This window comes from Eubalaena glacialis, chromosome 6, assembly GCF_028564815.1.
Source record: "Eubalaena glacialis isolate mEubGla1 chromosome 6, mEubGla1.1.hap2.+ XY, whole genome shotgun sequence".
Taxonomy (NCBI): Eukaryota; Metazoa; Chordata; class Mammalia; order Artiodactyla; family Balaenidae; genus Eubalaena; species Eubalaena glacialis.
In genome coordinates this window covers 62,412,394-62,435,274 of record NC_083721.1, presented here as the reverse complement: position 1 = coordinate 62,435,274, position 22,881 = coordinate 62,412,394, and the positions used below count along the sequence as shown (strand labels likewise).

The 22,881-nt window shown below is 33.2% G+C and overlaps 1 protein-coding gene across 5 annotated transcripts in view; it reads left to right on the top strand.

The window, feature by feature from the left end:
• Positions 1-22,881, top strand: part of ZBTB20 (zinc finger and BTB domain containing 20) — a 795,186-nt gene that overhangs the window by 157,690 nt on the left and 614,615 nt on the right. The gene's annotated exons all lie outside the window — the stretch shown is intronic.

The following is a 22,881-nucleotide window of genomic DNA, read 5'->3' as shown; positions in this document are numbered from 1 at the left end:
GGTTCACTGTGTGTGGTACAGCTCTATGGGTTTTGACAAATGCATAGTGTCATGTGTCCACCTAAAAATTAAAAATTCTCTGTGGTCTACCTATTTATCCTTCTCCCCTGCACTACTCTCTCTCCTACCTCCAAGCCCTTGGAGACCTATTTACTGTCTCTATAGTTTTACCTTTTCCAGAATGTCATATAATTGGAATTGTACAGTATGTAACCTTTCAGATTGACTTCTTCCATATAGCAATATGCATTTAGGATTCCTCCGTCTCTTTTTATTGCTTGATAGCTCATTTTTTAATGCTAAATAATATTCCATTGTATGGATGTGCCATTGTTTGTTTATCCATTCACCTGTTGAAAGACACCTTGGTTACTTCCAATGTTTGGCATTTATAAATAAATCTGCTATAAACATTCATGTGCAGGATTTTGTGTGGACGTAAGTTTCAACTAATTTGGGTAAATGCCAAGCAGTGTGATTGCTGGATCATGTGGTAACACTATATTTAGCTTTGCAACAAATTGCCAAAACTGTATTCCAAAGTGGCTGTGCTATTATATTTTGCATTCCCACCAGCAGTGAATGAGAGTTCTTGTTGCTCCACATCCTTACTAGCACTTGGTGGTGTCAGTTGTTTTGGAGTTCAGCCATTCTAATAGGTGTGTACTGGTATCTCATTGTTGTTTTAATTTCTAGTTCCCTATTGGCTTATGATGTGGAACATCTTTCAATGTGCTTATTTGCTGTCTGTATGTTTTCTTTGGTGAGGTGTTTGTTCAGATCTTTTGCCCATTTTTTGAGTTGTTTTTCTTATTGTGGAGCTTTAAGAGTTCTTTTTATGTTTTGGATACCAGTCCTTTTCAGAAATGTGATTTGCAAATATTTTCTCCTAGTCTATGAGTTATCTTTGACAGAATGGAAGGTTTTAATTTTAATAAAATACAACTTATCAATTATGTCTTTCATAGATCATGCTTTTGTTTTTATATCAAAAATCTCATTGCCAAACTCAATATCACCTAGATTTTGTCCCATGTTATATTCTAGAAGTTTTATAGTTTTACATTTAGTTCAGTAATCCATTTTGAGATAATTTTTATGAACAGTACAATGTCAATGTCTAGATAAATTGATTGATTAATTGATTGCATGTGGATGTCCAGTTGTTTTAGCACCACTTGTTGAATAGATTTTCTTTGCGCCGTTGTACTTCCTTTGCTCCTTTGTGAAAGATTAGTTGACTGTATTTATGTGGGTCTATTTCTGTACTGTCTTTTCTGTTCCACTGACCTATTTGTCTATTTTTGTACCAATACCACAGTGCCTTAATTACCGTAGCTTTATAGGAAGTCTTGAAGTCAGGTAGTGTCAGTCCTCCAATGTTGTTATTTTCCTTCAATATAGAGTTGACTAGTATGCCTCTCCACATAATCTTTAGAATCAGTTCGTTGATATCTAAAAAATAATTTGCTGGGATTTTGACTGAGATTACATTGAATAGGTAGATCAAGTTGAGAAGAACAGACATCTTGATGATACTGAATCTTCCTATACATGAACATGGGATATCTCTTCATTTATTTAGTTCTTTGATGTCTTTCATCAGAGTTCTAGTTTTTCTCATATGGATAATGTGTATATTTTATTAGCTTTATACCTAAGAATTTATTTAATATTTTTGTGCTAATGTAAATAGTGTCCTGTTATAATTTCAAATTTCAGTGGTTAATTGGTGATATATGAGAAAGCAATTGCATTTTGTATAGTTGTAATGCCTGACTCTTGTTTTCTCAAAAACAAAAACAAAAAAAACAAAAACAAAAACCTCAACTAGTGTAAATACTTTAAATTACTCTTTGCTTCCATATGGTTCCCAATTGTTCTTTTCCATATGAGATTAGAAAACGAACAGCCTCCCATAATAAATTTATAATACTGCTGTTGGTCACAAGATCATATTTTTATTCTCATATTTAACTTTATTCTGGAATCTATGTCAAATATGGCATGAAGTGTTTCCAACCACGTTGTTTCATTCATGTATTCCATTGGAAATAAAAGAGTAGTTCTCACTTTTTTTTAATTGGAGGGCTATAATTTATTTTGTAATACTTTATTAATTTTTTAAAGTACTCATTTAAAAAAAACCCTGTAAAACACTGAAGTGTATAATTTTTTTTTCCAGAATCCTACCGCACTTGTGATATTTTGGAACATAGGCTCTTGTGGTTTTTTGATTTGTGGGAAATGACATCAGGGTTAGAAAGGGCCACTGTAGATATCATTTCTTCCTAGAAACAATCAAGGGTTGGGTACATATCAATATAAGAGGAAGTTTATGCTAGTTCACTTAAATGTAGATATAATTATGTCACTGATAGTATTGATAGGACTCTATTACCTTATTTCTTTTCTCCTTGTTCGAAACCACAGTTTTTATTGTTCCTTTTTCTTGACCTTTCACTTGTGATTATACTGTACTACATCTAACAAATAGTTTTTTGAAAAATTAAGATATAATTCACATACCATAAAATTTCAGCCATTTAAAGAATACAATTTTTGTGTCTTTTAATATGTTCAGAAGATTGTGCAAACATCACCATGATCTAATTCTAGAATATTTTCATCACCCCAAAGATTCTACAGTGTGGTCCTAGCAGTCATTCCTAGAGATCCAGTGTGTACTATTCCAGTGATTTTTTCAAGTACCTGATCCTTTAGCTACCTAATAGTCTATGAAGAATATGTTGATGCTGGAGATCTCTCTTGGTCTTCCCTTTTTCAAGCCATCCCTCCCTAGTTGTATCAACTGACCCCACTACTTCAAGACTTCTCACCATTCTGCATGTTTTTCTTTATAGGTTTTTTGATATGGCAATGTCCTTATCAAAATGGAGTGTCTAAAGTAAGACACAGGCTGTGGCTTGACCAGTGCACATGGGATAATTGCTATCTTCTTTATTATTGTAACTGATATTATTGATCATAAGGCCTTGACTGATATATAGAAATCCTGAAATCTGTCCAGTATTACCAACAATGTTACCAACAGTCCCACAACATCTGTAGTTTCCTTCTTCTAATGAAGGTAATAATAATTTTAAAAAAATATACTGAAGCTGGGAGAGGGCAAAGGGATGAATATGGAGAATTGGCACACATGACTAACACAAACTTAATGTATCCTAACATAACTGTAAAACATCAGTTGATTCACTGTAGTTGGCACTTCTAACTTTGCTGGTCCTAAAAAATAAATAGATTAAGGTTAAGGCTGGGAATAGGTATGTTTCCTGAAATGGACCAAACATTTGTAGAGTTTGTGATAGCACCAAATAAATAAATGTTATGTTCTGTCATACCGTGACATTATCTTCAGGAAGTAAAATGAGCAAATAGTTATATTATGAAGGAAGGGGATAAAAAATGCTTATATTTCAGGTATGCTGAGAGTTTTACCAAAGTTACTAAATGAAAGCAATATTTGTGACTTAGGGTGGAGCTTTCAAAATAGAGGTCTTTGCACTGAATTTTTTTTTTTTTCATTAAATGTTAGACTACTTCCAGTGGATAGTTTAATGATTCTATGGAACTCTGGAAAAGTAGGTCTAACAGTAAACAGATGTCCTGGGATTTTAAATGGTATGCTAAAAGTAGCAGCCTATGTAAAGCTTTTGAAACCTTACAATGTCAGTCCTTTCTTATTATTTTAATGAACTATTTTAAAAAATTAGTAAGGCACAGAATTAATATAAATATCAAATACCCATCACTTATTTTTAAAATGTTAGCATTAACCATATTTGCTTAAGAAAACTTTTACAGAAATTAATCATCATAGAGAAATAGTTGAAGTCCCTGTTTATATTTCTTTATCGTTTTTTCCCCAGAGGTAATGACTCTCCTGAGATTAATGAATACGTTTTAAGTTTATATTTTTACTCTATATAATAATATATAGCTATAGTGTTTGTGTGTGTGTCCATGAACATTTAGCATAGTTTTGTAAATTTACAAATTTACATAAATCATATCTCACTATAATGCCATGGTTTCCAATCTAGGTATCAAGGTGCTCCTGGAGTACCACAGTGAACATGTTGATGTGCTGTGGGATATTTTAAATTTTCAAGAGAAACATGGCAGTATCCAACATCTGTCAGAAGCCAGGTCAACTACTAGCTGGTGGTAGTTCACAGTTTCAACATTCGATTTTATTCTTTTTTTAATTGAAATATAGTTTACATACAGTATTATATCAGTTTTAGTTTCAGGTTTACAGCATGGTATTTTGACATTTTTATAAATTATGAAATGTTCACCATGATAAGTCTAGTAACCAGCTGTCACCCTACAAAGTTATTACATATTGTTGACTATATCCCCTATGCTGTGCATTACATCCATCCTGATGACTTATTTTATGACTGGAAGTTTGTATCTCTTAATCTCCTTTACCTTTTTCATTTATTCTCCACCCCTCTCCACTCTAGCAACCACCAGTTTGTTCTCTTTATCTATGAGTCTGTTTCGTTTTGTTTGTTTGTTTGTTTTTTAGATTCCACATATAAGTGCAATCATATGGTATTTGTCTTTCTCGGTCTGACTTACTTCACTCAGCATAATACCTTCCAGATCTATTCATGTTGTTGCAAAGGGCAAGATTTCATTCTCTTTAAGGCTGAGTAATATTTTAATTGTATATATGTATGTATGTATATACCAGATTTTCTTTTATCCATTCATCTATTGGTGGGCACTTAGGTTGCTTCCATATGTTGGGTATTTTAAGTAATGCTGCAGTGAACATAGGGGTGTATATATATCTTTAAATTATTATATTTGTGTTCTTTGGATAGATACTCAAAGGTAGAATTGTTGGATTGTATGGTAGTTCTATTCTTAATTTTGATGTACTTCTATTTGTTTATTTTTGCTTTTGTTTCCCTTACCTAATGAGACATAATCCAAAAAAATATTGCTAAGGCCAACGTCAAGTAGCATACTGCCTATGTTTTCTCCCAGGAGTTTTATGGTTTCAGGTCTTACATTTAAGTCATTAATCTATTTTGAGTTTATTTTTGTATATGGTGTAAGAAGTTGGCCCGATTCCATTCTTTTGCATATATCTATCTAGTTTTCCCAACAGCATTTATTGAAGAGATTGCCTTTTCCCAATCTTATATTCTTGCCTCTTTAGTCACAGACTAATTGACCACGTAAGTGTGGATTTATTTCTGGGTTTTCTATTGTGCTCCACTGATCTATGTGTCTGTTTTTGTGGTAGTACCATACTGTTTTGATTACTATAGCTTTGTAGTATAATTTGAAATCAGGGAATGTGATAAGTCCAGCTTTATTCTTCCTTCTCAGAATTGCTTTGGATATTCTGGGTCTTTTGTGCTTCCATGCAAATTTTAGGCTTATTTGTTCTAGTTCTGTGAAAAATGCCATTGGTATTTTGATAAGGATTGCATTAGATCTCTAGATTGCTTTAGGTAGTATGGACATTTTAACAATATTAATTATTCCAATACACGAGCGTGGTATATCTTTCCATTTATCTGTGACTTCTTCAATTTCTTCCATCAGTGTCTTACAGTTTTCAGAGTACAGGTCTTTCACCTTCTTGGCTGAATTTGTTTCTAGGTGTTTCATTCTTTTTGATTCAATTGCAAATGGGATTGTTTTCCTAATTTCTCCTTCTGATAGTCCATTATTAGTGTATAGAAATGCAACAGATCTTATATTCATTCTTCAAGACAAGCATTACCCTGATACCAGACAAAGACACTACAAAAAAAGAAAGTTACAAGCCAAACCCCTAATGAACATAGATGCAAAAATCCTCAACAAAATACTAGCAAACCAAATTCAACAATGCATTAAAAGGATCATATACTATGATCAAGTGGAATTAATCTCAGGGATGCAAGGATGATTCAATATCCACAAATCAATCAGTGTGATACATCACATTAACACACTGAAGAATAAAAATCATATGGTCATCTCAATAAATGTAGAAAAAAGATGTGACAACATTGAATATCCATGTATGATAAAATTCTCAACAATGTGGGTACAGAGGGAACATATCTCAACATAATAAGTGCCGTATACGTCAAACCCACAGCTAACATCATACTCAATGGAGAAAAGCTGAAAGATTTTTCTCTAAGATCGAGAACCAGACAAGGATGCCCACTCTTGCCACTTTTATTCACCATACTATTGGAAGTCCTAGCCACAACAATCAGACAAAAAAAAGAAATGAAAATCATCCAAATTGGCAAGGAAGAAGTAAAACAGTTACTATATGCAGATGACATGATATTACATATAAAAAACCCGAAAGACCCCACCAAAACCTATTAGAACTAATAAATGAATTCAGTAAAGTTTCAGAATACACATTTAACATTCAGTACATTCTTCTTGATGGTACCATGTCTTTGAGAAGCTGGGTTTTGGCAGTTGCTGTCATAGAAAGTAGACGTGAAAATCAATATAGAAGTGTGTGAAAATCAATATAGTACAGGAAATAAGAATGACAGTATCCAATATGACTTAAAGTTTTGAGAAGTTGTGCAGTACTCCACAGGCATACACATACCAATAATAAGTAATTTAAGAATGGTTATATAAGAATGGAATTAAGAAAATATTTTTCTTTCAATGTATGTTTATTATTTTTTTTATGACCACTATGTTATTGGGACATAAATACTTATTGAGTTGTTTAGAACTAAACTACTCAATAAATGGATCTGTTAGGTAATATTTTAGGCGAAGTTTGCTGATAAAACATTACTAAGACACTAAGGGCTCCAGAAAAAATAATTATGAAACACTGAGGGCTCACGTCAACTGAAAAATTATGTGTCATTCTGCAACACATTTTGGTCCCACTTGACATTATGTTCATTCATGGTTATCTATGTTGGTACATATAGACCCAAGGCATTTTAGTTGCTGTGTATAGTACTGTATATTGTTCTATTGCATTACTGAGTCACAATTTATATGTGACTCAGTAACACAATTTATTGATGCACATTTAAGTGTTTCTTCCCTTCCCCTTTACTACACTTACCGTCATTCTTTTCTTTATGTTGTCCCTCTTTCCTTCCTTCCTTCCTCCCTCCCTCCCTTCCTTCTTTCCTCCTTCCCTGCCTTCCTTCCTTCCTTTCTTTTGTTTTTTTTTTTTCTTTTTTAGTTTTCTATTACAGTCAGTGTTGCACTAAACATCTTTGTTAATATCTCCTTGTGTACATGTGAGAGGATTTCTATATTTTAATTGATAGGTTTAGGGAATAAACTTTTTTAACTTTACAAGGTAATGAAAAATTGTTCTCCAAATGTTTCTGAGTTCCCCTTTCTCCATATCCTCTCCAACTCTAGGTATTGACAGACTTTTAAATTTTTTATAAAAAGATAAGAGTAAAACTGTATTTGCTACTTTAATTTTATTTTTTGCATAAAGTTGAGCTTCTCTTCATATTCTTATTGGCCAATCAGGTTTTATTTTCTCTGATTTTTTTTTCATTTGTATTCTCTCAACAGTTTTTAAAATTATAATGCTTATTTTTTATTGATTTGTTGTAGCTTGTTATATATTCTAAATAGGAGTGATTCACCGAGGATGTATGTATTTTCCTAGTCTATTGCATGTCTTTTATCCATATTTATAGTGTTTGGGTTTTGTTTTGTATTGGTTTTTTGGTTTATGCTTATATTGAGATAACAAAGGTTTTATTGATTTAATCTCTGAATATGGTGTGTATCACTTAATATATTTTCTGATGTGGGACAGTTGTTACATTCCTGGGGTCAATTCTCTGTAGTTATTATGTATTTATGTTTATACATACACATATACATATGCACATTGCTTTATTTGGTTTGCTCTTATTTTATTTAGAGTTTTTGCATCTAAGTTCTTAAGTGGGATCAGGATATACTTTTCCTTTTTCATGCTCTCTACTTTTAGTATCAATTTCATTATCAATTATTGATCATAACATTATTCAATGTTTCTATTTCTTATTGTATTGATTTCAGTATGTTACAGTTTTCCAGGTAATTTCCCATCTCATTTGACTTTGTAAATTGTCCTTTAGTTGTTCAGTATATTCTCTTATTTTAATGTTTCCTCTATCTTAGAGATACATTCTTTCATTTCTAAAGTTTCTAATTTGTGCCTTTTTTCTTGCTTCATAGTTCATAATTAATATTATTTTGATCAGTATAGGTTTTATTATCAGGTTGAATTTTGGCAATTTCATATGGTTTAACCTAATATTTTATTTGTCTTTTTAAAGAACCAGTTTTGGCTCTATTATATATTTGTTCTATGTCATTAATTTTTGTTCTAATCTTTATTATTTATTTCCTTATTTATTTGGCTTTATTCTGCTATTATTATATTTTTAACTTGCTAAGTTAGATCCTTAGCTAATTAGTTTTACAATTCTTTAATATCATATATATGCATTAAAGGCCATAAGTTTTCCACTAAGTATCACTTTAGCTGCATCCCACAGGTTTTGATATGTAGTGTCTTCATTGTTGTTCAGTTTTAAGTATTTAATATTTCCATTTTGATTTTTTCTTTGATTCATGGCTTATTTGATTATAACTGAGTTTTCTAGTTTCCAAATATATATGGGTTTTTAATCTGTATGTTTTGTTTTAATTTCTGATTTTATTGCATTGTGGTCAGATAACATGGCTTTTATGATATGAATTCTTTGGTGTTTGTTGAGTCTTTTATGGATCAATAATTATTGAATTTTATAAATACTACACAATAGCTTGAAAAAAATATGTAGTCCTTGAGGGGAGAAGTTTCTACACATAAGTTAGTCCAAAATTATTAATTATATTGTTTAAATTTTCTTTATCTTTACTGGTTTTTTTTCCTTACAGAGAGGTTAAAGAGTTTAGGTGGAAAAAGAGACTATTAGACTATTATGAAGAAAAAGACAGTTTAGGAGAGGAAGGGAGATAGGGAGAGCATGTGGAGTGGGCGAGATTGCATTGATAAGATAGCTTGTACCTAAACAAGGCAAATCTTTGGCAAGGTTGGTTTAATTCTTTTCAGTGAGGCAGATGAACTGTAGCAGAGACAATAAACTATTCTAATTCCAATCTGCCCTCCCCTTCAACTCCTTAAATCTGACTTCTTTTCACATATAACTAAACTGGTGCTTTTTGCTGACACCTGAGTGAAGTTGAGAGGTTTGCACTTACACTCAATTTTTGGCATTTTATGATTTGTACAGTACTCATGTCTACAGGGGAAAATTGGTCCCTCTGAGTACAGAGTAAGTGACTGTCAGCTTGATTGTGTGTGAAAGCTCCTAATCTATCATGTGATATTAACAGGAACCCAGTATCAGCAAACCTGTGTTCTTTGGAACTGCTTTTCTTAACATTCTCTATACGTAGCAAGAGCATAGGTAATAAAGGTATTCAAGTCTCACAAGTGGGACGTGAACACTTCATTCTCTTTTGCAAATATTGCAAAATTTTGTGATTCTCCTTCATATCAGAAAAGAGAAAAAAATCTTTCCAATTATTTATTTAATGAATCAGTTACTTTATGGAACTTTTGAAAATGTTATTTTTCAGATAGATTCAACAGTCTTATTCCTATTGTGTAATTTAGTGGTAAGCTTTCCACATTCATCTTACCTGGGAAGGTCAAGCATTTTATGACCTCAAAAAGCCTGATCCTTGTTTTGTTTAGATAATTACCTAAATGTTCCCATTATTTAGAATGGATATTTCAACCACCTCAAGGTTTACTTTTACTAGGATTCTCAAGTGTTTTCATTTATTGAATACTGAATCCAATTGAAGCAGCTTTTATAATATTGTCTAAAATCTTATATTTTCTTATTTTATTTTAAAATTCATGGTTGTATGACATGCTGATGTAGCTTAATTGTAGCTTAATTGTAAACGTTACGTTTAGATGTTACAGCTTTAGCATTTGTGCAAAAGCCTAGTTGAAGCTTAAAAAATATTTTGACACCATAGGTTCTGGAGATTTATGTGGCCAGAACAGATAAAGCAGAATTTCATGTTGGAAAGGTAGAGTACAGTTTATTGGTTACCACAAATAGAAGGCCTGATAACTTAATGAAAGCTGATTGGCAGTAGGATTTATCATAGCAACTGTAATACAGAGAATAGAAAATGATAATATTACTAATTAATAAATAATGCATCTCATGAGAATGTGGATCAATGTACTATCATTTAGAATCTTTACCAGCCAAGTTTTATTTAATTGTGTAGCTGTTTTGGTGTTGGGATACAATTTTGAGAAGCTTAAAATACCTTTTAAGATGGTTATCAACCCGAATCAGGTAAAGGAGTATTTAGTACTTCAGATATAGGAAGGTTTATTTTAATTGGGAAATTTAGAAGACCTAAAAGATTTTGAGGAAGAAACAATTCTTGTAATGAATGTAATGAAAATGTAGCTTGAAATGGCTTGACAACATTTTCAATAAAATACTGCAAGAAAAATCAGTAAATATCTTGAAGACAAAGGAATCATGACCAATGAACAAGATGAGTTTATTACAAACAAATCATGTCTGACAAAATTAATCATTGTTTAAAATAGAATTGCAGAATTAGCATGAATAAAGGGAATACATTTTTTAACTTCAACTGAGTATTTGTTGTAGCTTTTCAAAAATAATTTAAAAATTAGGATACAAATAATCTAATGGATTGAATATTTATGGAAAGGCAATGAATCTACTTAAGGCCAAAATATAGTACCAAAAATATACCCAAATTGGAATTAGGTGGCAGTGACAAGGGTGACCTGAGAGGTTTGGGTCCCCCATAATCTCTATTGATCCCCCTAAATACTCATACAATTCATGTAAAAGCAACATGCATATCACATAAAGATGGCTTCTAATACAAGTTCTGCTAGTACCCCTTCTAATCATATTTTGTTGCTCTGTTTGCCCTATATAGAAATTCCATAGGCTTTATTGATAGATTTAGATCAATGGTCAACAAATCTGTCTTACTCTCTGTTTTGTTTGTTTTTAATTGAGGTATAGTTGACATATAACGTTATATTAGTTTCAGGTGTACAACATAATTGTTTGATACTGTATATGTATATATTGCAAAATGATCACCACAGTAAGTCTAATTAACACCCATTACCCCACATAGTTACAGTTTTTTTCCTTGTACTTTTAAGATCTATTCTCTTGGCAACTTTCAAGTATACAATACAGTATTATTAACTATATAGTCACTATGATGTACATTACATTCCCAGGACTTATTTATTTTATAGCTGCAAGTTTGTATCTTTTTTTTTTTTAATTTTTATTTATTTATTTATGGCTGTGTTGGGTCTTCGTTTCTGTGCGAGGGCTTTCTCTAGTTGTGGTAAGCAGGGGCCACTCTTCATCGCGGTGCGCGGGCCTCTCACTGTCGTGGCCTCTCTTGTTGCGGAGCACAGGCTCCAGACGCGCAGGCTCAGTAATTGTGGCTCACGGGCCCAGCTGCTCCGCAGCATGTGCGATCTTCCCAGACCAGGGCTCGAACCCGTGTCCCCTGCATTGGCAGGCAGATTCTCAACCACTGCGCCACCAGGGAAGCCCAAGTTTGTATCTTTTGACCACATTCACCCATTTTGCCCACTCCCCCCGCCCCCAGCTCTGGCAACTACCAATCTCTTCTCTGTATCTACAGTACATTTTTTTTTTTGTAGATTCCATACGATTCCATTATATATAAGAGAGATCATATGGTATTTGTCTTTCTCTGTCTGACCTGTTTCGTTTGGCATCATGCCCTCAGGGTCCATTCATGTTGTCACAAGTGGCAAGATTTCCTTCTTTTTATGGCTGAATAATATTCCATTGTATATATAAAACAGTTTTTTAAAAAATCCATTCATCCATGGATGGGTATTCAGGTTGTTTCCAAGTCTTGACTATTGTAAATAATGCTACAATGACCATGGGGGTGCAGATATCTCTTCAAGGTAGTGTTTTCATTTCCTATGGATAAATAACCAGAAATGGAATTGCTGGATTATATGGCAGTTCTGTTTAATTTTTTGAGAAACCTACATGCATTTTTCATAGTGGCTGCACCAATTTACATTTCTACCAACAGTGCATAAAATATCCCTTTTCTTCAACACTTGGCATTTCTTGCCTTTTTGATAATAGCCATTTTGACAGTTGTGACATGATATTTCATTGTGATTTTTTTGTTTGTTTCTTTTGGAGCAGAGAAAGGTTTATTGCAAGGGCCAAGCAGGGAGAACAGGCAGCTCGTTCTCCAAAGACCTGAACTCCCTGATGGTTTTCAGGGAAGAGTTTTTAAAGGCAACATTTGGGGTGATGACTTCAGGGTTTATGACTTTCTTCTGATTGGTTAGTGATAAGGTAACAAGGGTGGTGTTCCAGGAATCTCAATCATCAACCTCTGCTTCTCACTAGTCTAGGGTCTCAGCATGATGTCACTATCCTCCACCTGAGTAGGGCCCTTAGTTCCTGCTGGTCTTAGAGAGTCTCCCAGAGAAGCAGGAGGCAACTGCAGCTCACCCTGGGGACGTAGACCCTGGCAGCAGCCATTCCTGGGAGCTTCTCCCATCACGTGGACATTGGTGCTGGTGGGCACCACCTCAGAATGTCATTGTAGTTTTGATTTGCATTTACCTGATGATCCCACTCTCTATTTTTTAAATAAAGTTTTTTTTGAAATACAGGCATCCTTGTTTATGTATTTATTGCCTTTGGCTGCTTTCCTGCTACAATGGCAGAGTTGAGTATTTGAGATAGAAACCACATGACCTACGAAACCTAAAATATTTATCATATGGCCCTTTACAGATAGTTTGCTGATCCCTGGTTTACATGAATTTTTTTAACCTTTAGAAGCATTAGAATTGTTGTCAAGTCTGGGCATAGGTAGAATATTTGTACACTGTATAAAGGAGGGAGTGAATTTGTACATGTTACTACTCTTAGGGTTTAGTCTTAAGCTAAATCTTCTGTGTTTCATGGGGACTGACCCATCTGTTTCAGCAATAAAGGTCCAAAATGACATATGTGACACTGTCACTGCCTTCACTCAGTTCCATTCAACTGTCCTTGACATCATAAAAGTTGATGATGATCTATCAATAGGTTTAATGGGGGAAATGTGAAGGGAACTGTGGCTGAGAAAAACAGTGTTGTTAGTCTTAAATATGGAGGCATTTTAGGTCTTATTCTGTAACAATCTATTTTGTTTAGAAATCTTTCAAAATAAGCATCATCAAATTTATCTTGGACCTTTCTCCCAAAGTACTTATATTAGGAGCAGAGTATTCCTCAGCCTGCGATTCAACTAAAGAAAATCACCTGTGCATGGTAGGTGCTTGATAAATATTTATGGCTTGAATATTAACTTCATAATTACTTTTTTGTGTTTGTTTATTCATTCCTCAGATATATGAGTGCTCACTGCGTGCCAGGCATAATGACCAGAAACAAGTGATTTGGCAGTGGATAGTGTATAGCTCTCCCTAATGTAGGAAGATGGGCAATGAATGAGTTCATAAATTTAAAACATAATGATTGCAGAGAGTGATAAAGAGTGATTTGTGTCAGAAAGGGTGGATAATGGGATAAAGAGTAACAAGGTACCATTTGAGCTAAGATTGAATGACGAGAAGTGGAAGCCACCATGAAATGATCTGGGAGAAGAGCCTTTAGAAGAACAAGTTAAAAAACCCCAACCAGTTGTGGCCTCACAAAGGAACAGAAAGAAGACCAGTGTATCTAGATCCTAGTGAAAGAGTTTGTGTGTATGTGTGTGTTGTGTTAATTTAGGATCCACCATATTTTGTGTCTGTGGGAGAGTGTTAGTATCAGGGTGGCCCTCTGTATGTTTTCTTAGGTACCCAAAGAATCAATAGTTTTTAAACAGATATGTAGGTTTTTGAAGTCAAATGAGAGTGATTGAATTAATTTTATTTGAATCAATTTTTGTTGAATCCAAGAGAAGGTCATGAATAGGTGTCTGGATAGGAATAAGAGAAGAGTGGGAAGGGAGAAAGAATTCACATAGAGTTTTAGAGAAATTGGAGGTTAACACTTGGTTCTTTGGCTCCAAGACTGTGTAGATTTCAGTTACATGAACACTCCTAGACACACTGTAGGCTCAAAAAAACGTTTGCTGAATCAGTGTATATTGGTTTGAAATCTTACCTGATTGGATTGGAGGGTACAATTTCTGCATTATTTGAAGAGAGGATACATAATGGAACCAGATTATGGAGGACTCTGAAAACCAAGCACAAAGTATTTGATATTGTAAGTGGTTGGGAATCATTATAGGGAATAAGACAATAACTTGATGATTTCCAAATATTTGTTTTATTGTGGTTTGTAGGATGATTTAAAGACAGAAGGAGCCAAGGATGATGTTTTATTCCAGGCATACTTTCTATTTTAACCAGGTTCTCATTCTCAGCCTGGTTTGGCTACATTGCAATCAATTACTTCATAACAGTCCCTGGGTCTAATAAAGGAAAGCTGTCTCAGTTACCAAGGTCCTTTTTGTTCTGTAGTCTTGCATCTGTATTTGTATTTGACTTTTGCTGTACTTTCTTTCCTGTCTAAGTGATCTTTAACAATTTTTCAGGACTCTGAACATTCTGCTTTATTTTGCCTTTTTATATTTGTCTCTCACTGGTACCTCCTTGATTGTATTACATGTAGGGAGTAATTCAATAAAAATGGAACAAGTTTAAAATGGAAAGCTTTCCTATACAAACTGTAAGGATGGGATTTCCTTCCTTCCTCCCTCCCTCCCTCCCTCTCTCCCTCCCTTCCTTCCGGTCTTTCTTTCTTTCTCTTCCTCCCTCCCTTCCTTCCTTCCTTCCTTCCTTCCTCTCTCCCTCCCTTCCTTCCCATCTTTCTTTCTTTCTCTTCCTCCCTCCCTCCCTTCCTTCCTTCCTCTCTCTTTCCCTTCCTTTCTTCCTTCTTTTCTTTCTCCCTTTCCTTTCTCCCTTTCCTTCCTTCCTTTCTTTCTTTCTTTTCTTTCTTTTCTTTCTTTCTTTCTTTCTTTCTTTCTTTCTTTCTTTCTTCCTTCCTTCCTTCCTTCCTTCCTTCCTTCCTTCCTTCCTTCCTTCCTTCCTTCCTTCCTTCCTTCCTTCCTTCCTTCCTTCCTTCCTTCCTTCCTTCCTTCCTTCCTTCCTTCCTTCCTTCCTTCCTTCCTTTCTTTCCTCTCTTTCTCTCTTTCTTTCTTTCATCAAACTTTACTCTCAATGGGACTACTCCAAATGTAAAGGTTGGTACACTGAAAGCAAATCCTGAGCAACAAATTGGTTGCTCTCTCTGTGAACACTCAATCTGTCAGTGAGAAAGATATGCCAAGAAAATTTTCATGTTGTGGCAGGTTTAGCCACTGAAGCAACTTGCCTGCCCTCACTAAATATACATTTTACTTTAATATTTCTATTTCATAGAAACTATTTCAGACTAGAAAGTAAAAATCATATAATCTGGTTTGTTCCTTTCTTCAGACAAATTAGGAATAACAGACAGTCTTACCTTTGGGAGCTGTTATGATAATATGGCCCACTTATCTTGGTTGGCCCTCACAATAATATATAATCATTCAATTTTTTATCTCATCAGAGCTATTTCTGAAAAGGAAATGAGGGGTCAGCTTTTATCATAGGATTTTCCTCTGAGTAGTTGACTCTGGGAAATTTACAAGGGTATATAACTGTCACAAAGGTGGTGTTAGTTTTGTCAGTAACTTATGAACAACTCCCCAAATGGCTATGTCTGAGCACAACACTATGAATATTGCTTGTATGGTAGTGAAGAGGTGGACTTGTGTTAAATATAAAACCACGCAAGAAAACCCATCACCTCATGAAGGATTGAAACTGGAAATGTAGTATGGTTTGTAGGAGTATAGACTCTGCAGGAAGATTGAATGGGTGTGAATCCTGGTTTTGCCACTCAGTAGAGAGGTGATCTTTGGCAAAGTTCCTAATCCCTTTGTGCTTCAGTTTACACATCAATAAAATAGGGATAATGATATCTGATTTTGAGGTAACTACCTCTTAGAGTTTTTTTGTTTTTTAATTTTACATTAAGTAAATATACATAAAAGTACTTAGAACAAAACCTGAGTACAGGAAATGCTTATGTATTTGCTATTTTCTGATAATCTTTAGAAGTAAAGGTAAAAATTAAGTAGCTCTCTCTCTGACCCTGCCTTCTCTAAGAGTTACAAATGTATAAGAAAATTGTTGCCACTTCTAGAATGTGGAATGATTTGAAAACAGCACTATTTTGTTTTAAAACTCAAAGCAATGGTAGTACAATTGTCCTAAAAGGAGACATTATTTAACATTTAGATTAAGGTTAAATTAAACAGAATTGTTTTTATACCCCTCTTTTTGAAAAAAAAGAGACAAATCATAAGGTGATAGTTCCTTATTAGGGGCGTCTTCAAAAAGCAACTTTAAACATCCTTGTTATGTCTTGAGATCACTGTGTAGTCAGTACAGTCTCCTATGTCTACCTACTTAGAATTCTGTAAAATTAGAAGACAAGTGGTCTTTACATGGGTTCATGGACTCCTGGAAATTTTATTCAAAATTTTGTGAACATGTACACTTTCCTAGAGAAAGAGATTCTTGGTTTTTATCATCTTCTCAGAGAGAATTATGATCCCCCAAAAGAGTAAGAACCATCCTCTGAAGCAATATAAATTTTTTGTCTTCAGTGAAGATAAAAGTATAATACCCTATATACCAAGGCAGAAAAATCGAATAGTATATTTTAGGTTTTTAGTTAAAAGGATCAAAATGAAAATTTTATTCTCCCTGGTGAACACTTAGCTAGCCAGAAAATTTAATTAGCCAGAATTCCAGGTAATCAATGCTTACTTATGTCAAGCAGCAATCATTCTTCAGTATATTAGCTGAGTTGGTATTTTGTCCAGAGAAAATGGTGATTATTGTCTATTGTTCATTCTTTCTTGTCCTAGTTTCAGAATTATTAACATTTGCAATAGTTTCATAATTGTATGTTTCTTATGATATGCTTAGGAGTAAAAGCATTATATAAATGCTTGCTTCAAAACCATTATTGTATCAATCTCATTAATATAATTTAGTACAGAATATTTCTACTTATTCTGTCCAAAGGCACTGTGGAATAAAGTATCTGAAAGAGGACAAGGGGAAGTTGGAAGAAAGGGAATTTTATTGAACTCTGAAATCTTAAAAATGTGTTGTATTTCTTATGCACTTATGCAAATGTTTAAATTCACATTTACTTTGGTGTTTTTAGTTGCTTTTATTAAAATGTCTTAATAGGATATTTTTAAATAATTGTTTTATGGATCCTTAGAAAGGGTACACATTCCAAGCTCAAAAACTTTATTTAAAGTTTTTAATTGAAGGAGATTAAGTAAATAATTCGGAAATGCATTCTGTTTACCTGTTAATAATTAAGCAGGTTAGACTATGTACTTTTTATAGTCATGGTGTTTTAATTTATTTATTTGTTGGTGTGTTGGTTTTTAAGATTTTATTTAAGGCATTCTGCTATTGGGAAATAAAAATAAACTGAGTAAAGCTGCACATTATAAAGGAAATGGCTTGGGTTACTGTTAAAGAGACAAGTGAGAAAAAAAAAAGGAATTGATTGGATTTTAGGGTTAAAAGCAGTATTTAGTACATAATCTTTCTGAACTTTTCCCCTCTATTTGGAAGGGAAACTGAAATACCTAACAGAAAGAATAATTGAGTCAAGTGAATGGTCTTCTGTTGCCCTAGAGCTCTGGCTCAATGGAATTTGATTTGATTTTAGATGGCTTTAGTGTAGGGTTTAGCCAGGTCACTTTTATGGATTCTTGGAGAAGTCTACCGTAGAACTTATCAGATTTCTCTGGTGTTTCAAAAACTTTGATAATACCCAAAGCCAGAATGAATACCTCCACCTTCAGAAGCACCATCATGGATGAACTAGAACTAAATTAGTCTTTTCTAGTCTTAGAATATGTCTTATCCTCTTGACCATGTATGTACAGGTTCTTTCTTTCTGATGTTCTTTAAGGATTGTGAATTGGTTTTCATTTGACATCTTTGATCAGATACAACCACAGTTTGTATTTAAATCTTTATTTAATGATGAAGACATGTTCTGTAATTATTGATAACAAATAGTCTTTAACAGTTTCTATTCATTTTGTCCCAGCCTGTCATTTGCTTAGTTTGAATTTTTACTTATTTGAAATTATACTCCTCCTACCTCTAAAACTGATGCTTCATTTGTTCTCATGGCAAATTTTGTTTGTCTCTCTGTAGTGGTCCTATTGCTGAAATTGATACATGTTTTATCTGTTTTCTCTTATAATAGTATGCTTACTGTATAAATATAACCTCAAACTTCTTAAATTTTCTACATTCCAGGCTGTGCCTTTCTTTGAAAATTTGATCAAATATGTGGACAATTAAAATTTGGCTTCTAGGAATCTAATAGGTACCATTATGTGTGATTGCTGTTTTATTTTATTTTTTAACAAATCTTATTTTTCTTTCCTTTTACTTTCTTTTTTTTGCTTTGTTGTTCTATTTCTTCCCTCCCTCACTCCATCTTCTTCCCTTCTTTACCTCTTTTTTAAAAATCTATGCAGTTAATGGAGGTGGCCTTCACCAAAAATAGGACAGATAGACATTTTCGAATGGCTTTCTTAACATTCAGGAAATCTAATGATATATCATCTAATTTTTTTTCTGCACCGTAGACTAAGTGTCTTGTTTTAGTGCTTTTTTGTCTTTATGAAAAGTAATTTGTATGTATTGTAGTATATTTGGAAGGAAATTGTAAAAAGAAAAATATCTATTATATCTTAATATCTGAGATAAGTACTGGGAATAATTTAGTATATAGGTGCTTACATGCTTTTTAATAATACATATATTTTTTTCTAATACATATGTACTCACACATACATATAGATCAACATTTATATATGCATATGACCAAAAATTTGCATAGTTTATGTATATTATGTATACACAAATTATTAAAAATTGCTATCTTAATATCATTACCATTTTACAACCTGAATTTTGAGCTTAATGGTGTATTATAAATTTTTACTTGCCTTATTTAATGGAAGCTTATCATTATATCACATAAAATTTATTTAAACAGTTCACTATTATGGAGTATTTAGGTTATTTTAATTTGCATTTCTTTCATTGCAATTACAGATTAATATTGTTTCATATATATCTTAAGTTTCTTCTGTTGTGAATTACTTGTTCATTTGAAAAACTGAGATATTTTCTTTCTTTCTTTCTTTCTAGATAAAGACTATTAACGCTATGAATATCATATAAGTTAAAAATATTTGTCTTTATTTGTTGTAGACATCTTAATTTTGTTCAAGATACTTTTGGATTTATAAAAGTTTTAATTTTAAGTAATCAAATTCATAAATCTTTGTGCTTATGTTATATACTATTACTTATGTGCTTCAAAAGGCCTTCTTACCTTGGAGTTCAGAAAATTATATACATAAGTTTTCTTAAAGCTCTTTGATTATTTTAATTACGGTATTCAGATATATCAATCTGATTTTTGTTTTGGTGCATGGCAAAGGGAGGGAACAATTTTTTTTTTTTGGTCATTTAATGAGTCAACTATCTCAACACTCTGGAAATGCAACCTGTAATATTTACCCCATACTGAAGTCCCTATGGTTTGTTCTACAGATCTGTCTCTTCCAATGACAGTTATCACACTGTCACTTATATTTCAGTCTTTGGTAAAAGCTAACCTTGTTTTCTACTTCTTTGCTGCAGAGCCAATACCTAATACTTGTTATTTTTTTATTGTAATCTCCTATTCTATTTTATCACTTAAAAAAATTAAACTAGCTTTAAAGCATCAGAACTACTAAAAATAATTTTAGTTCAATTCAGTTCAACAAAGATTTATTGACTGTTCACTATACACCAGGCCCTGTGCTTGTATTAGGAACACATAAATGAATCAGCTGCCTGTGCTGTAGGGTTCTTGCGCTAGAAACATGTATTAATCTGATGGAGGCAGACAAAGAGCGTGTGAATGGTCAAGATAGTGGGCTAGTATCAATACCTTCATTTTTTTCTGATTATTTCTTACTCTTTTTTTATCTATGACTTATTGGCTCTAACCATTTTATATATTTTCCCTTTTTCCTTTCTTTTTAATCCATAAATGATTAATTATTAAGTGACATTGATTTAACAGAATTAGATTGATTTAGGCATATGAAATACGGTAAATGTCTCATATTCATATGGTCTGTTTTTCTAATTACTGAACTGATAATTGTGTCTTCATATTTTCAATTCTATAAATGTTTATTGAATTCTTTCTAGGCACTATTTAAGGAGCTGTAGGGAAAGAAAAATGGATGTCTGACAAATTTATAATCTAGTGGGGGAATTCACCATTTATAAAAATAATAGCAACGTAATAAAATAATAGTTATTTAGAGTACTGTTTGCAAGCCACGATACTAAGAAAGGTAGTGTGTATCTCCTTTAATCCTTATAACAGCCCATATAGCCCCAGATATTTTTTTTTGACTCTTTTCCTTACTTCACTCAGGAATTTTCTTATTGTCGCCTTCTCTGAGAAGATTTTCTGTCCAGACCTATCTAAAACATCAGCCCATGTAACTCTCAATGCTATTACCTTGCTTTGTTTGTCCTCATAGTATTAATTATAGGACATTATTGGTTTAATGATTTATTTGCTTATTGTTTGTTTCCCCTGCTAGAATGAATATTGAGTGAAAGACTATGAAAAATGGGTTGTAGAAGTTTGCAGTTGCAAAAGGTCAAAGTTTAATATATAACATTTAACTTCTTTAAGCTTAAATTGTTTCATCTGTAAATAGATGTAGACTTAGTGCCTTTTCATAGGTTGGTCAGGCTGTTGATTCTTTCCTTCAATAAATATTCATTGATCTCCTACTATGTAGCAGACACTAGTCATATAAATGGGGGATACAGTGAAAGAGACAGGGCCTGATCTCATGGCCCTTCCATTCTAGGAGGGAAGACAGACAATAAATAATAAAAATTACTTTTATAAAATATCATGTAATGGCCAAATTAATTTCCTTCAAAGTATCCTTCCCCACCTCATCCCTACAACCTGAACATTTTTTTTTTCTTTTCCATTCTGAGTTATCCTCTGTTTATCCATGATTAATGGTTATTATCTCACTCCTCCTAGCAGATTCTAATTTTCAGAGCCTCTTCTAAAGTTGGTGTTGCAGAGTAAGTGTGGTATTACTCAGGTACCCTGACTATAGCAGAACTATCACCTTCCTTTTCTGGATCCCATTTATTTATTAGTACAGCATAAGCTCAGGATCGCTGGTATGGTTTGTTGATTGAGTCTTTGTTTTCCCTTTGTTTCTGCATCTTAAAGATCTAGTCAGTTAAAACCCTTAGACCGTCTTCATTTTAATAGAACTTTTACTGTAGATTTACTCGTTTACAGGATTGGCTTATGTTTATGTACGCATTTCCATTAGTAAAACTGCTTTTGAGAATATGAATGGCTGAATCTCTGGAGATTATTAGCAAATATGACATCAAGGTCCTCAATGAGATTTCATAGCAAATTTAGAGAGATCACTTTCCGAGGACATACAATATCAAACTCAATTTTTAATAGGAGAGTTGTTTCTAGTTAAATCTTTTTATATTTTAACTCACCAAATTGGCTTTAAAGTCACCTCAGCATCCTGCCTGCTTTACTGCTCCCAGTCCTAGTTTTCATTCTGTACTATCAAAAGCATTTGGTCAGAAGATAGTTTAAAAGTGACTGATCCTGAATGTCAATATTATGACATAGTATGAGTGTGTTTCATGTTTGGTAATTGCAATCATTGTTGCTTTTGTTGTGGTCATCCATGTACAATGCTTGGTGTCAGTCTATTTATCTCTTGTAAAAATTAAAAAAAATTAAAAAAAAAAAAAAAAGTGACTGATCCATTTGTTTGACATCCCTGCCTCCAAATCTGAGTAGGACCCTCCTATTAGCCTTGCTTGCTGAGACAGGGAACATAAAGCCATGTTCTAATATCAGTGCATTAGGTACTAAAGACCAGTTCAAGCTCTGTTGAGCATGTTACCCTCTACTCCCTGTTTCTTTCCACCCATTTACTTTTTATTCTCTTTAGATTATCTTTTTTATGAAAATCTCTCCAACCTCACTCATATTTTGAGGACAGGGCTTGTATTTTATCTTTGTATACTTCCTAACTTACCAGTGCTTACCAGTGTATTATGGGTAGTAGATCTTTGCAAAATCTCTGGTAATTAAGAATAAACAAATAAATGTAATAAAGACTATTGGAGATTAGTGGGTTTTTTTAGATCAGTTTTTTTAATTTAAAAAATATAAATGTAAAAACATCTGTTTGTGTAAATTAATAAAGCTTCTAATAATACTATAATAAATATTCTGTTCTCCATCTAAACCCTGTACACACAGTGGTTTAAATTGTAAATTCATGCCATATTTTACTGAGTACTTGTTCTGCACATAGACAAATTAATGTGTTAGCCCTTATTTTTCTTTTTAAAACTATAGATATTGGAGCTTCCCTGGCGGTCCAGTGGTTAAGACTCCACACTTCCAGTGCAGGGGGCTTGGGTTCGATCCCTGGTCAGGGAACTAAGATCCTATGTGCTGCATGGCGCGGCCGAAACAAAACAAAACAAAACAAACAAAAAACTATAGATATTAGTTGGCAAACACAAACTCAACTACCTACTTCTCATGACTA